The sequence below is a fragment of the Aulonocara stuartgranti genome, assembly GCF_965226115.1.
Source record: "Aulonocara stuartgranti genome assembly, chromosome: 2".
NCBI lineage: Eukaryota > Metazoa > Chordata > Actinopteri > Cichliformes > Cichlidae > Aulonocara > Aulonocara stuartgranti.
The window spans coordinates 13,400,150-13,416,570 of record NC_138940.1 but is presented as its reverse complement, the minus strand read 5'-3'; the positions used below and the strand labels follow the sequence as shown (position 1 = coordinate 13,416,570).

The window sequence follows — 16,421 nt, the reverse complement described above, 5'->3', positions numbered from 1 at the left end:
CGGGTCCAGGAGGCACTGGGCGTCGCTGCTGCTCAGGCTGCAGCCAGCGGAGGGGGATGGCTCCCATTGACCACGTAGCAGCTGAATTGGGAACAGGAGGCTGACGCGACATTGGTTCAGGTGGGGGCCTGGCTGGAAGCGGCGCTACGCCCAGACTGGACGTGGGTGTTGGGCCTTGTGAATGGCTACTACTCCCAGTACAACAATCTGGAGACCCATAACGGCCTCCTATACAGGAGATGGTGGGTGTTAGAGTTTGTATTTTTGATTGTCATTTATGCTTAGAAATATTTACTTTGCAGTGTAATTATATTGTCTTCAACGTTCCAGCGGATAGGTGCAAGCTACAAACCTATCAGTGGGCCCCCGGCCAGGGCAAGGATCTCCTGCAGCTGTTGGTGCCTCGGTCGCTGCGGTCGCAGGTGCTCGAGCTTGTCCATAGCTTGGTGGGGGCCGGCCACTATGGGAATGCCAAAACTCTCTGCTGTCTCAGGGGACGGTTCTACTGGCCTGGTTGTCGACAGGATGTGGAACTTCATGTGCACTGCTGTGACACCTGCACGGCACGGAAGGGCCCCACTTAACGCTCCACTGCCCCCCTGCAGCAGTATCTGGTGGGGGGCCCGATGGAGAGAGTGGGAGTGGAGGTCCTAGGGCCTTTCCCCGTTACCAAGTCAGGCAACCGGCACGTGTTGGTGGCCATGGACTGCTGCAGGAGGCTGAGGGAGTGGCTGCGGGTGGTTCATGACTACACCCGCCAGGCCCAGGCCAGCGCCGGAGTACAACAGAGAAGAGCCGGTGACACCAGGTGCCGAGGGGGAGCTTTCGTGCCTGGCGACAAGGTTTGGGTGTACTGCCTGGTTCGCAAGAGAGGAGTGTCCCCCAAGCCGTGCAGCCACTGGCAAGGGCTGGCGGAGGTCGTGGAGCGGCTAACAGAAGTGGTGTACCGGATCCGCATGCCAGGCCTGGGGCGCATGCTGGTGTTGCACCAGGACAGACTCTCACTGTACTGACCGCCCGCTCCAGCAGGCGCCAGGGCAGGGGATGCTGGTGGCACCCGTTCTAATTCCGAGTAACTCTTCCCCTGCTGGTCGAGATCGGCCTGTGCGACGAAAGAGGGCACCTGGACATTTGCGGGACTTTGTGTTGGGTAATGGGGTTGTCGGGGACGATAATAAACAGCTGTGCTCCCTTACTAGCTCGCGGGAAGCAAGACCAAATGATACCTCTGTCTCCTCCTTGTCTGAGCTCACTACTATATATACATATAAAGTCTATATCTGCAGTGCCTACTGATACAGAAAAATAAAACTAGTAAACCAAACAAAATCGGCCGCCGTCACAATATGTCAAATTACACCAGGTTAAAACAAATTAAAATACAATGATGTATCGGGTCCTCGGCCCGCAGCCAGAAGTCCACTTGGCAAAGAGGGGTTAGCAGCTCAGAACTCTGCAAATGAAAGGAGGAGATGACTTACACTGGACAGTAAAACGCAGCAGGAGTATCCCTCCCACCTGACTTCAATGGTATTGTTTATTTACCTGTCCACAAGTTCGCATCACACCCTAATAAATATTGGTCAGGTGCAGTGGAGTCCACTACACGTTTCTCTGCCGGAGTAACGCAATATTTCCCACCTACAAGGGTGCAAATAACTTTAAATCTCTGCTAATTTTATTGTTTTATTTATATTTTGATATTGCTAGGGATGATGCAATGATCGGGGACCATTCTTAATTTCGTTGTTCTCATGACAATGACAATAAAGTTTCTGATTCTGATTCTGATTCTGATTCTGATTCTAAACAGCCAGAACTCAAGTGGTACATTTTCTATGACCTACCGTTCTAACAGAAGGCTAGGGGGCCCGCATCAAGCTTTTATTAAAAAAAGTTAAGTGCCAACTTGCACGGCTTGGACCAAGCATTCACAGCTTCGGGTTTGCTCCAAAGAATACCTATTTGCCTATACCTGAGCTTATAAAAGGCACAAAAACCAGCTCCACCTACCAGGCACGGTTCCCAAACTCAGGTCTCACCTGTCACAGTGTTTGAGCAATGGCTTGTCCCAAATTCGACAAGTGGCACAAAAACAAACCAATGGAGGCCCCAGTTGAGTGCAATCAGATGAAGAGTTCATTAAGAACACACGTGTGGGAAGAAGTACACACCATCACATCTGCGAACTTCTTCTGCCAAAAATACACAGAGAATGGTTTATATATCATCAGGGTTTGATGCCCCCTCTTGCGTTTGTAACAGCCACTATGGTGTGGTGTCCCTTTAAGACACCCAAGTCGAGGGTTGATGGTGTCATCAGTTTGTGCCACTGCTCTCTCTCTCTGGGATTATGAGGACACGTGCCTGCACGCTTGTGCTTAACGAGGGACGGATTTATGTTTTCCTCTCCAGACCTTTTGTTTTGTTTTGTTTGCAACACTTGGGTTGTATGAGCGCTGGGTGTTATGTTGTTGAGCCGCAGCCGTTCAGCCGTTATATGGTTGTTGAAGAAGGCGTATTAAAGAACCACCGTGGATTACCGATACCAGCGTGGGTGTGTGTTCTTCCGACTAGCCTGCTAGGTGTTTTGCCGCCTCCTCTCAACCACGCAACACAACCCAACGTTACACGTTCTATAACATATTTTTGTATTTCTAAGAACATCATTTGCATCTTGTACAGACAATGAGACAATTTTTAGAGCTAAGGTCAGACACAGAAGTTCCTCTTTCTAACATCTTTTCCCAAATATGGCGATGATTTCAGGCCCTGGAGATACCCGTGGACTTGTCCTCTTGTTGACCCATCTTCTGTCACCTGTTACTAAGTAAACTCAAATGCCACAGGTTGCAACAAGAAGCTGAATACATTCAGGCCTTCACTCAAGCCTGTTTTTAGATTATATGTACTATATGTGTTTTGTAAGCGTGTATGCAGTTTTAACCTTCTGTTGCTCCAAGTCACCTACACAATAGATTGCCTGGACATTCGCGCCAAACAAAGCTTGAGACCTTTAATTGACTGAGCTTTAACTCTTTACTGAGCACAAAATGCAATGTGTATAAAATGGTCTTAGCTGTACCTGTAATAAAAAGGTTAATGTAAAGTCAGCAGGTTTTAATAAACATCTTAATGCAGTATCAATACTATAGATTATATCATTAACCCTTTAAAGCTGGTCGGAGCGGGCACGCTCCGTTTTGCGTAACTATTTTTAAATCCAGATAGCACTGCAACCACTTAAGCTAGCACAATTATTTTTTTTTGCGTATGAAACTGGAGGAGTTGTACTTACATCTTATGTCATCAGCTTGCCCTAGGCCACAGTTTCCTTCCACATATGGCTTTGCAAAAATTGCATAAAAAGCACTTGCAGCAACAAAAACATAATATTCCAGAAACATGCTTTGCCGATCCGATCAGATGTTCGTAACACTTCCTATGTCCATCAGCGCGAACTATCGCATTTCCGCCATGACCTACCCGAAACAGGAAGTGATGTAATGTACGAAATGTAGTTTTTTACCATCAGGGCCTTATGAGCTTGTACTGGTGTTTTTAAAAGTTATGTTTGACTTTATGACTTTCTGTGTCGTTTCTGGGATGCTTAGGACTCAAATTGCATTGCTGGAAATAGTTTATTTTGATGCATATTCTGTTTTTTTTTTGCAAATTTGCATTATAATATTTATTTTCGTTTTTTCTGCAGTATATAAAAATTGGTGTATTTAAAAAATAAAGATATGAAGACACTCAAAATAAATTTCCTGTGGTGGGAAACTATTTTATGCAACTTTTATGTATTTACAGTTTTGAGGGATACGCCGCTTAAATTTCTCTAATTAGAAATATATGTTAAAAAAAAAAAAAGATTTTCAATTTTTTGGCCATTTATTGCACTTTTTTGCAATTTATGTAATTACTATACACTTAATGCATACATATTATTAAAATTTGGGCTATATTGGTTGTATTGATGTATATCAACTTGAAATGCTCCCAAAAATGGCACTACAGTATGTAAAAATATAATATAAGCTCTGGCGGACTTGGTTCTATGGTAGGTCTTAAAGGGTTAATGATGCAGAATATATTGTAGCCATAAAATATTTTCTTTAATTCCACAGGCTGCAACTTACAGCCTTTAAACTAGCGATTAAAATGCTGACAGTAAATACGTCAGTCCAGATGTTACCACATTATTGTATGACACTATTGTATGAGTTAAAACAACTGAGACAGGATGATTAAAATGATAGCTGTCAGTTATCTCATTCATTCTCTCTCATTATATTATCTCCAGCCTTAGCAGAGGGCAGTGACACTGTTGATTTAACCCCAAAACATTGATTCTGTACATCTGGATGTACCTTTTTTGGATGAGCGATGAAATGTTTCTCCCACAAAAAAGGGTACATCCAGATAAACAGAATCAGCTTTTTAAGATTTCCTTACCTAGATGATTGAGCGTGCATCAAGACATTGATTGATTGGGGTTCATAAGCGAGTGCAAACATTTCTGGCCTCTTATCACTTAGATTTCTGAATCTAAAGAGTGAATGCATTTAAAGCAGGAAATGCACACCTAGTAATCAAAAGTTTGGTAAAGTAGCATGAGTACTGTAAAGTTTTGTAGGGTCATGTTAAAAATCACACAAGCATCATACCACATCTGGCATATAAAATCCCATTTTGTACAGAACATTGTTAAAATTATAAACTATATATTCCAGTCATCCACTTATCAGTAATTTTTGAGTAAATGGATATCACTGATAAATCAGTGGTGATTCACCTGCAAGTGTTTTTAACAAACTTTGTTTTTTGTAGAATTCATCAGCAGCTGTGAAGAGATGTATTTGAATATCTTCTGGTTCCACTTTTCCTAACCTGCAAGCTGAGGATTGCTGATTCCATTTTCACTTAATTCTGCTCAATTAAGTGTTTTGATCATTGATCAAATATGGCATCTTTGTGCTGTGCTGCAAGTTAAAACCCATTGTCCTCATGAGCACAGCATCTAACACTCTCCTTAAAAAAGTTGATTGATTTCAACTGGACACAATGGTTTTCAGTGGGAGATACATTCATCACTCATCTGTGACACTGTAGAAAGCACTTGGATGAGTACCTGATAAAACAATTTTCCATGGAATCATCCAGAGGAACTAAACTTTGTGGTAATGTTAAAGTCAAAACACAGAGTTAACGTTACCTTTTTTGAAAAGCACCACCTAGTGGGAGGAAAGGGGATGGTTTGAGCATCTCTGGATGGATCCTGATATGGAAGTAAAGAAAGTGGAAGCCAAAAAAGGGAGGCATGACACATGAAAAGTTTGAGTTCATAAACACGTCTTTTTTTTCTTGGAAGTTAGTCCTGCTTTCTCTGAGCTTTTCCCCCCTTATGCCTCTCTGCAGCAGTCACCAGTGATCACATGAAACATGATCGTGTGCTGTCGCTCCTGGCACACCTACATCAATCCGTTCATCACCTTTCTGGACCAGTGCAGGTGGAAGAGCAACCTGTGTTACCGGGCCAATGATGGTACAAGTCCAGTCACTGTTGTTTATTTTCCCTGCAGTCTCTTAACTGTTGTATCATGTTTTGCGGCCTTAATGTTGTATGCCTTTTTAAATTCTTGTTCAGTAATAGGTGAGCTCATGTGTAATCCCTTAAGTAACACTTGCAAAGTTCATATAAAGAAAGATTTGGATTTATTATTATTTTTTTAATTCTTCAGGGATCTATGATCACAACTCCTCTTGGTTTTGTTGATCTTTTTCAGTTGCAACCTCCTCAGCTGGTGGTCCACCTGTTTGTGCTCGATGTGCCTCACAATGCTGTGGAAGTGGGATACCTGAAGTACTTCTCTGAATCACTTCTTACAGTTTTTCTCAGTCGCTTTGGTGCATTCCTCAGAACACCATTAACATTTGCACAGCAGTTAGTGCATTTCCCAAAACAATTAGTGCAAACTGCAAAACCTAGTGGATAGCCTGCAAAAGCACATCACATGCACAGAATTGATTATCCATACCTCAAAAGCAAGTATCCATGTCAATGAAACTGTCAGTGCCATCAAAATGAAAAGTCTTGACACCATCTTTATGAACAAGATAGTCAAATGGCATTGTCATGTTTCCACTATGACAGTTTATAATTTCAGTGTTTCCCATTGCAAAAACAATTGGTGACACCTGAAAATGCTGGCGACAGCACTATGGCCTACCTGTACAGCCATCTGAAATGTGCAGTAAAGTCACTGTAGATGTTATGGGAGTCTTGGGAGTAACTGAGACACTGAATACGTACGTTTCACATTTCCATTGTGTAGAAGTGTTTGTAATCCTACAGAATTGTGCAAAAGAAAAATATGCTACAGTCACTTGTGCACTGTAGAATACATGTAAACATAAAATCACCCATTTGGTAGAGCTGTGCACTAATGTGAACAATAAACAGCACATGTAACAGTACAGTAAATCATTCTGGCACATCCAGACGTTCCTGTCTGTCTGGCCACATATTTTCATCTACATCACAACAGATGTTATCCCTCGCAATGCAGCGAGGAAAGTATCTCCTGGAGTGGCGAATCCATCCTCTGCAGGACCCTGCTGTGATGTCGTCACATGCTGCATCCATGGCTGCTAGCAGGGCCATTTGCTCATGTGGATGCCGGTCATAAACTTTCCACCTCCAGACAGAGAAAAACTCCTCTATTGGATTAAGGAATGGGGAATATGGAGGGAGATATTCAACCAGAATTCTGTCATGTGCTGCAAACCACTCTCTGACCTGATGGGAGTGGTGAAAACGGACATTATCCCAGACAACAACATACTTGGCCTCCACCTCTCTCATTCTCAGGGACTAGGTCCCTGTAAAGAGTGTCTAAAAATGTCAGGAGATGTTGGGTATTGTATGGACCAAGAAGGGGGATATGGGTGAAGACGCCGTTGTCTGAGATGGCTGCACACATGGTAATATTCCCTCCGCGCTGACCAGGGACTTCAGTGGTTGCCCTCTGTCCAATGCGATTTCTTCCACGCCTTCTGCCTTTGGCCAGATTGAAACCTGCCTCATCAACATATATGAATGTGTGCAGTGTTTCCCTGGCTTCCAGCTCCAGTACACGCTTTAGAGAGAGACAGAAATGCAATGTCACAATATGCCTGTGTACAGTAACAAACAGTAATGCATGCATTTGGTAAAACACATTGTAGAGTATGTGCTGTGGAATTGCAAGTGTACTGCATGAAACTACGAAGTACTGTAAAACAGTTTGCAGTGCAGAACATAGAAGACCAGCTTTACCTGCACATACTGGTGACGGATCTCCTTCACCCTGTCACTGTTTCGTTCAAATGGCACTTTATACAATTGCTTCATGTGGATTTCATTTTTCTTGAGTACTCTGTCAATTGTTGAAATTGAAACAGATTCAATATTGCCAAATACCGTGTAATTCTCTATGACAGCGCTTTGTATTTCTCTCAGCTTTATTGCATTGTTTGCAATGACCATTGCATAAATGGCTTCTTCTTGCTGTGGGGTAAAAAGGGGCCCTCTTCCGCCTCCGCGAGGTTGTCTTACAATCCTATGTGGTGCAGAGTGAACTTTTTGTGAAATTGCAAATACAGTACAGTAACATGTGATGTGTCTGAGATGGCACAGTACAGTACAGTGTATTACTGTTTGCATACCTGTTTTCCCTACGGAATGTTTGAATGATTGAACTGACAGTAGTTCTTCCAATATTGGGTTGCACCCTTCGACCAGCCTCCTCCATGGTGAGGCCGTGATTGACAACATGGTCCACAATTGTAGCCCTTATTTCATTAGGAATCCGCCTATATCTGCCTCTTCTCCCTCTTCCCCTTCCTCCCCGCATCCTCACCCCTCTTCCACGGTGCTGACCTTCCATTTTGTGTCACAGAAGTATAGAAATGGTACACACTAGCTCCTGCGCAGTTTATATATGCTTGCCAATTGGGGATTCACAGGATTCATCCATAATTGACAGTGAACAAGTTGTTTGTCATTGGTTACAACTAAACTTTCACACGCCTCCTCATGAGTGACAGCTGTAATTCACCTGAGATCAATTGTTCAATTTCGGAGACATTTCCAGGAAAAATGATACAGAAAGGTATAGGATTTGCTTGACAGATGGCCAATATTTGGCATGTGATAACTAGTTCAACAATTTTGTGTGTGATGACTCAAGCAATGGATGTATGACTATTAGTTTTATTGGGAACGACTATTCAGCATCCATAGGTATGATTACTTTTGACTGACATGACATAAGCAAATGGAAATGTCAGAAAGCAGCAGGGAAATGTATGGAAGCAACTGATTCAAGTCCAAAATCATTTGCAGTTTGTTCAGAGAGAGGAGAAATTGCTACTATGATGTGCACAAATGACTGAGTGTTGTGGAGGTTGAACTAATAGTTATGAGAATTTCAATTCTGATCTGAGAAACGCACCAAAGCGACTGAGAAAAACTGTAAGAACCGGGATTGGTGAGTCCTGATGTTGCGGCTTCATGAGTTTGTCAGTTAATCAAGCTGATTATTAACTCATTCACTGCCATTGACGTCTATAGCCGTCAATGGCAGTGAATGAGTCAATGGGTTTAACTCATTCACTGCCAATGGCTGGCAGTGAATGAGTTAACAGGTGTCACAGGCAGAAACCAGGTTGACAGAATGTTTTCTGCTGCAGGTTGCCTGGGGACTCACGTGGGCTTCCTAACCTTTGAAAGCACCATCCACTTTTACAATCTCCAGGAGGGGCTAACCCAGGCGCAGATGCTCATGGTGTCGCACATTGATGGTAAATCTGTTAAATTAATCAAGTCTTTTTAAAAATTAAACATAATGTTACAAAAAAGTCGACAATCTTAAATTATTTAGTTTCATTTAAAGACAAGTCATTTGATTAGGTACAGATGTGCATAAATAAAGCATTTCTATGGAATCATAGGAATCATAATCAAATGGAGAAAGTCTCTTTTCAAAAAAATTTTTTTAGTTTTAATCTTTTAATTGTAGGCACATTGCATCAAGCAAAAATGAAATTATATGCCACAGTCTTTGACTTGAAGAAATCTATTTTCTGCACTTTTCCAGCATATAAAATAAAATGACCCACTCACTGCAACTTCATGCTCCTTATGTGAGGAGCCATGAGCGATTGTGTGTTTGTTGTCACTCTCCTGGAGATCTGTTGAATGCTCTTTATTACTACATGGTGAATCGCCGGTTAACCTCAGAGAAGCTGAAGAACGGATCCAACTTCTCCGTGTACCAGGATGCCCCCATCCATATACAACACTACAGCAACAGGGTGAATGAACACATACTATTGCTAGCCTGTAACTCTGGCACAGGAATCCAGTTTAGCTGTCACAATAACATGAACATAGACCAGAACAATTTGTAATCAATGTGAAACCACCGCAGGACCAATCATTAGCTGAGACTCAGAGACTCAATCTGGCTTTCGTAGAGCTCACTCTACTGAAACTGCATTTCTTATGAGTCTCCAGTAACATCCAGGAGAAAGCTTTGTTTTGCTGATGTTGGACCTTACTTTGATACTGTGATACTGTTGACCATCATATTCTGCTAGATAGGCTGAGACACTGGGTGGGTATATCAGGGTCTGCTTTGGACTGGTTCGCATCTAACTTGCGTGAACAATTCTTTTCTGTGGCTACTTCTAAGTATAGGTCCTCTTCTACCTTTTTTTTTTTGCCCATGGTGTGCCTCAAGGTTCTGTTTTGGGGCCTTTATTGTTTCTATTCTATATACTCCCTCTTCAGCTCTTATTGAGCACTTTTAACGACATTTCTTATCACTGATATTAAGATGATATTCAGTTATATATCTCCTTTTTAAGCCCTAAGATGTTTCCAAGGTTTTGCATAGCTGGATTTTTAGAGGATGTTTGGATGTTTAGAGGTTGGATTGCTGATAACTTTCAACTTAATGAGGTAAAAACTGAAGTCCTTGTTTGCGCTCCTAAAGATTTTGTACCTAGGGGCTGTATCCCAAATCAGGGTCTGCAGCCTTAAAGGCCGCATTTTAAGGCCGATTACGTCACAGCGACGCGACGAAGGCTGTCCCAATTCGAAGGCTGCTTGAAATGCGGCCCTCAAATGCGTACTTCATTTCCCTGAATTTTAAGGCTGTGGCGGTGTAGACTTCGTGGCCCAACATATCCCAGAATTCATAGCGCGGCGTTGGGTGTGGATAATTTTGCCGAAAAAAAAAAAAAAAAAAAAAAGGGCGGATGAGGGGCTCCCGAAGAGTAAACTTTAAGTACTGAATATTATGTCACTTATTTATGTGCAAATGTTTAATAACGAAGAACATTAAAACATTACTGCTGGCCACATGTCGGCAAAGTTATGTGACATTAGTGACGTTTGTACTAATTTGGTTTTAAAGCCTTTACTTTAAAATATACGCCGTTCAATAGCTGACCTTAATCTTACAGAGAATGATCAAAGCTCATGTAGAAACAAAAACAAATGATTTTCAATATTAAAGTTATTCTATTAATCATTTTTAGTTATACCAGCAGTGAACTTTAACTCTGTGTCAAATACTGAGATTCAAGTTGTGTTTATTAAAATTTCCTTTACCTTAAATCTTCACTCAAAGACAAACATATTTTACAGTGTATATATATATAGATGTGTTATAAGAGACAAATATTGTTCTTTTAATATGTTGGCATTACTAAATTTGGCTCAATGCTTACATATGTGTAAAAACAAAATGTACAAGCTGTGATAACTGTGTCTGATAGAATGAAGAGTAAACTGATATATTAAATATTCCTTTATTGGGTGAGAAAATCAGACCATGTCATAACTGCTTTAAGTCACACAGAATAGATATCAGAGCCTTAAACAGGCTGACTTCTGCTAAATGGGTCAAACTGGGCAGAAACACATAACATCCTTATAGAATATGATGTAACACTATAGATCAACTTACCTCAGAATATATAAAGCATATAAACAATTACAGCAATATGATGCAACAAACACAGCAGTACTACTATTCCAAAATACTCAAAGCTTCATAGAACTGAAACAAACATTTTTTTTAGGTCCATTCTGCTGCTGATACATACTTTAGGTTTCTGAATATTAAACTTGTTGCTGCCTTTCATAGTGTTCAACTTGAAGGCCCTGAGTACTTTCTCCCACACTGAAAACACTGGAATGGTAAAAATATTTGAACATTACCTAATAAGACTGATTCAGGACAGACAATTAGTTATTTTAAACTTTTCTAGCAGTCCTTCACAAACAGGGAACAGTCTGTCTATTCTCTCCATCTGTCAGCTGCTGCTGGCTCTTCCTCCTCCTCTTCCTCACACACTGCTGAGTTTGTCCTGGTGGATCATCAGGGGTGCAAAGCCTCACAGGTGATGTGCAGCAGTGGGTCCCTCAGTCTGTCCTCACTCTGGACACCTGCAGTTGTCACACATGGAAATCAAGTGTGTGATAAGCTGCAGGATTCAAACACAAGTGTAACTTATAAATACATGTTCATACATTTATTACAGAGAGAAAGAAAAAGAGAGAGAGTGCAGGACAAACAGACAGGTGACAGTCTCAGGTGTATACACTGCTACAAAACAGCACAAGAGAAGCAGGATTTAGTGTTTTTGTTATTACGAGTGCTAAACAAGAAGAGTTCCCAGATGGTAGAGTGGACACATGTGTGACTCCTGTGATTAAAGCATCTTTCTTTCAGCTTAACGAGTGAACCGTCAGCTCATTCAAACACACGTTAAAGTCAGTTTGGCTCGACCCCACCGAACAGAGGCAACAATATAACATAGCTAACATTAACAGTGCAGTGAATCCTGCTTGTGCCGTGATATTCAGGACTGCAAACCGAGCAGCATCACTGACTTTCAGCTTGTTGTGTTTGTGGATATATGACTGACTTTAATTATCCATAAAATCATCATATTCTCTGTAAGATTAAGGTATTTCAGAAACTGCTGATACTGGGATTTTCCCACATAACCATCACTAGTTTACAGAGACTAGAAAAAGAGACAATATCCAGTGGCAGTTTTCTGTGTAAAATAAGAACAATTTGATTGCTTCAAGCTGATGGGAAGAAAACATAGCTTGTTACAATCAATGCAGAAGAGCATCTCAGAATGCATAACACATCAAGCTTTGAAGCAGATCGGCTACAGCTGCAGAAGACCACACCGGGCGCCACTTCTGTCACCAAAGAAGAGTAAGATTCTGCAGGTCTATCAATATTAGATAATAGAAGATTGAAAAACTGTTATCTATATAGCTAGATACTTGCTTCTAATAAAAGATATTTGAAATGAAAAACTGTTATCTAATCTGATTAGTCTCAATTTTAGCTCTGATGTTAGATTGATGGGGTCAGAATTTGACATAAACAACATGAAAGCATGGATCCATCCTGTCTTCTTGGCACAAAGTAATCTTGATCTTATATGTATGGAGACAGCCCCACCTGCTTGTAAGATTGTGTGGTATTCAAAAAGTACATCATCAGCAATGCATGATGCAGAGTAACTGCAATATGTGACACTTTAAGCTCATTGTTGACAGAAGTCTCTGTGTTTGTGGGAAATAGATCAGTGTGTGGCTGCAGAATCCCATCAAAGCTGACTGGAAATGATTCGAGCCCGAGTTAAAGGTCAAAGGTCAAATTTTTATTCCACGTCACTAGTGCATGGAATCACATTTGACTTATATACTATTTATCTTTTTCAACTGCCAGCATTTGCTATGTAAGCATTATGTGTATAGATAGTTTACTTAGGCTGTGGGACTCACATTCATGTATCCGCTTATCCTTTTCAGGGTCGCGGGGGGTGCTGGAGCCTATCCCAGCTGTCATAGGGCGAGAGATAGAGATATCTATAGATATTTTGAAATGTATTTCAAAATATACAAAAAATATATGCGCTAAAATAAGTTTTAAAATGTATTTATATAGGACTGGGTACAAGATTTGGCTGTTTTTAAGCCTCCGCGTTGTGAGTACGCCGTCATTCAAACAAAGGTAAGTCAGCTTGAGTACTGTGAGTAAAATGCGTTTGATTCCCCCCGAACATTCAGATTAGTGCAAGCATAAATTCATTCATGAGGGGAAATTACAGTGAGAACATCTGGAGGCTCTGTTAGAGGGATAACATAGTGAGTTCAGTGCATTGATGTGACATTATCCTGAAGGATTTAGTTATTCTCTGTGGTTAAAGAAATTGCAGTAATAAATTCATATTTATTATAAATAATCCTAATTATACATCTTGCTTCCTTGTTTGTGTCCTGTGTCACTAAAAATACATTCTGTATACCCTGGACAGGTCGCCAGTCTGTCGCAGGGCTTGTTTGTTAAAATGATAAGTTATTAATTGAAATCTAAAACAAGTTTTTTCTGTGAAAAACTAAAAACACTATAGAGGGCTAAAATAATTTTGTGAAAAAGTGAATTCCACACCAGCTACAGGAATAAATAACAAAAAGGAGAAACTTATACAAAACAAAAAGGGGCAAACATTAGAGAACAGGTCACACAGCATTTTCTACCCACAGTTTGAACTGAATAACAACTAACATGTATTTATTCAATTTACAGTGAAAACAAATAGAAATTAGGGTGTAAAACGTAAAAACTTTTATTGATGTCAACTTGAAGTATCTGTATTTTTCTTTGTTTTAAAACGATGCAAGGTTATCGATATACATTACTCCTGAAACAATGGGATGGTTAACTGCCAGTTGTTAAAGTGAACATTATCGACATTAGTATTGACGGCGACATTTCTTGCGACATTTTCAGTTTGTTTTTCTGCTAGTGACAGGAGTGTCCTGGCAAAACCTCAGTTCTACACCGAGTAAAGGTTGATGATTTTCTCTACAAAATTACAAATCCTTTGTGGTGGCGTATTCTGCGTTATCAGACCGGAAGTGCTGCCGCTGCTCCTGTGTTTAGCAATTGGTCCAGGAGTGGCCTCACATCATTTGCTGAGACATGACTCCTGACACTGTCTGGATTAGCTGTGTTATTGCCCGTTGTGTTTGAATATGTATTTGTTTCCTGAGAATTTACTCTCTTTGTTAAAGAAAGCGTTTGAAAACCGTTCATAGATATAAGTGTTGGGCTGAGTACACATGCCTCTAAATAAACTCTGGTGTGACATCATCTGCTTTGAAGTTTAAAGCTTTTTTTCTTTATTTTGTGTTCTTTTCTTCACTTCTTTATTATTGTGGTCATGATTATTATTTGATTATAAAATGTCTGGGCTTGAGTACTGCCCTAATAATATTCATAAGTATTTTTTTTTCCCCATTACAGCTGTTTATAGCTCAGTTGCTAATGGGAGGAAAAAAAAAAAAAAATCAGATTCATGTGAAGGACAACTTCAAATCGATGTGTTTAAATTTAAAGTGGTGTGTTATGGTCGTATTAACACACCATAACTATCATTTTACTTCTGGTTTACATTAAAAACATGATTTGAATAATAACCACAGAACCACATTAACACGTCAGTGTAACCATTGTTTTCTACAGTCAATGAGTGTAACTATCAGAGTGTCATGTGTCCACTGAAGCTGAATCACATCAGTTTTACAAAATTAATGCTTCCTGCTGCGAGCTCAACTTCTTCTGCACGTTGTGTTTTTAGGTATTTGATGAAGAATTTTAGATAATTACTAATCCTACTTCAAATTGGAATACTATACCTGTGTTCATGTTTTCTAAGTTAGGTGGCACTGAATTTTTCCTTAACTGTAATTTTGATATTGATAAAATCTCTATAAAAATCTCTGCTTTTCATCATCAAGCTTTTTTAGCATGGACTCTTATTTACAAGCATAACTTTAGTCCACACAATTATTATATCTCAAATAACAAGGATATTTTATTTAAAAGAAAATCTTTCTTCTTAGTTGGTTTAGGAATAACATTGTTTTAGTCAACCAATTTTTTGATTCAAATGGTATGCTTCTCCTATGAAGAATTTTGTTTACGTTTCAATTTAGCTATAAATCGTCATTATTATACAAAAGTATTTGGCTCAATACCATCAGGGGTTTGTATGCAGTTTATGAATCAACCTAATATCACTTCATTCCACAGGCTGTTGGCATCTCCTATACAAACTTTTGTTGGCAAGATTTGGTTTTCTAAGCAATCTAAAACAATAAATCTATCAGATCTTTATTTCAGAGTAGTATAACCACAGTACCATATGTAATTTTTTTTCTGGAACCGGTTGTCAGATGGTATTATGTGGAACGAAGTTTGGAGACTCCCTAATCAGTTTTTAATTACCAACAAAATTAAAGATAGTTCTTATAAATTAATACACAGAATTTATCATTCTAAAGATTATCTTCAAAGCAAATTCAATTTAGACATTGATACTGTCAGGAGTCGCTGTGTGCAGGCAGGAATAGGACCCAAAGTGCAGACTCACGGCAGGCAAAAGTGTATTTCAAAACTCAGCTTTTATTGCTGGATGGCAAAACGTAACAAAACAATCCAAATAAACTTACATGAGCGAGCGAGCAGGCCACACAGCATAAATGAGGGTAGATAACGACACAGACATAAAGAAACACAGGGCTTAAATACACAGAGGGAGCAATCAGGGAATGGGTAACAGGAGGGAAACACAGCTGGGGCAAATCAGGCGAGACAAGGGGAAGCAAAACCAGATACATTAACATCAGACATAGCCCTTCAACTGACACAAAACACAAACCAACACAAACCAAAGACAATTCAACTTTGATAACAGATATATGATTAACTTGTTAATTTTAATGGCTAAATTTCATATTCACAAGTCCAAATGTTTAGGAAGACATCCCTCTTTTTATGTATTCTCCTTTGAACTTGTACAGTATCTTAATTCAATTAAGAACTCCACTAACCCAAAAGCTATAAAAACTATTGGTGTTTGTGAAAAAATCAAGATCTTTCAATCACTTTATTCTTTGGCTTGATTGGTTACTTTCCTCCTAGCATATTTATATTGTAGGTTCTGAAAATTGTTCTTTTATTTGGTTGTCTATAGTATCCAATTTTTTTGTAAGTACAACACCATTAATACGGTACTGTTTAATTCTATTTTGTATTGTACTGAGGTTTAAATAAAGGTTTGAATGAAAAAAAAACTTTAGATAATTTCTATTCTGTCCTACAGCGACATCTACAGGCGTTATGGTGCAGATACAGGACGTAATTTAATTCCATGCTGTAGAAAAATGATTTTGCTGTTACCATAGAAAGAATATTGTAGTGTTTTTGTTTTTGCATTGAAAAAGCTTCTGCTGATTATCATTTATTTATTTTCCACGGTAATACGTTCTT

General features: G+C 39.8%; 1 protein-coding gene and 1 long non-coding RNA gene across 4 annotated transcripts in view; both read right to left on the bottom strand.

Annotated features, from left to right (window-relative positions):
- Positions 1–16,421, bottom strand: part of shtn3 (shootin 3) — a 510,884-nt gene that overhangs the window by 50,727 nt on the left and 443,736 nt on the right. The window lies entirely within an intron of this gene.
- On the bottom strand, positions 11,199–15,618 carry LOC309690298. Its single transcript, XR_014271697.1, has 3 exons — positions 15,602–15,618; positions 12,869–12,925; positions 11,199–11,503 (listed from the first exon to the last, which is right to left on the bottom strand). It is a non-coding gene; the product is annotated as an uncharacterized lncRNA (long non-coding RNA).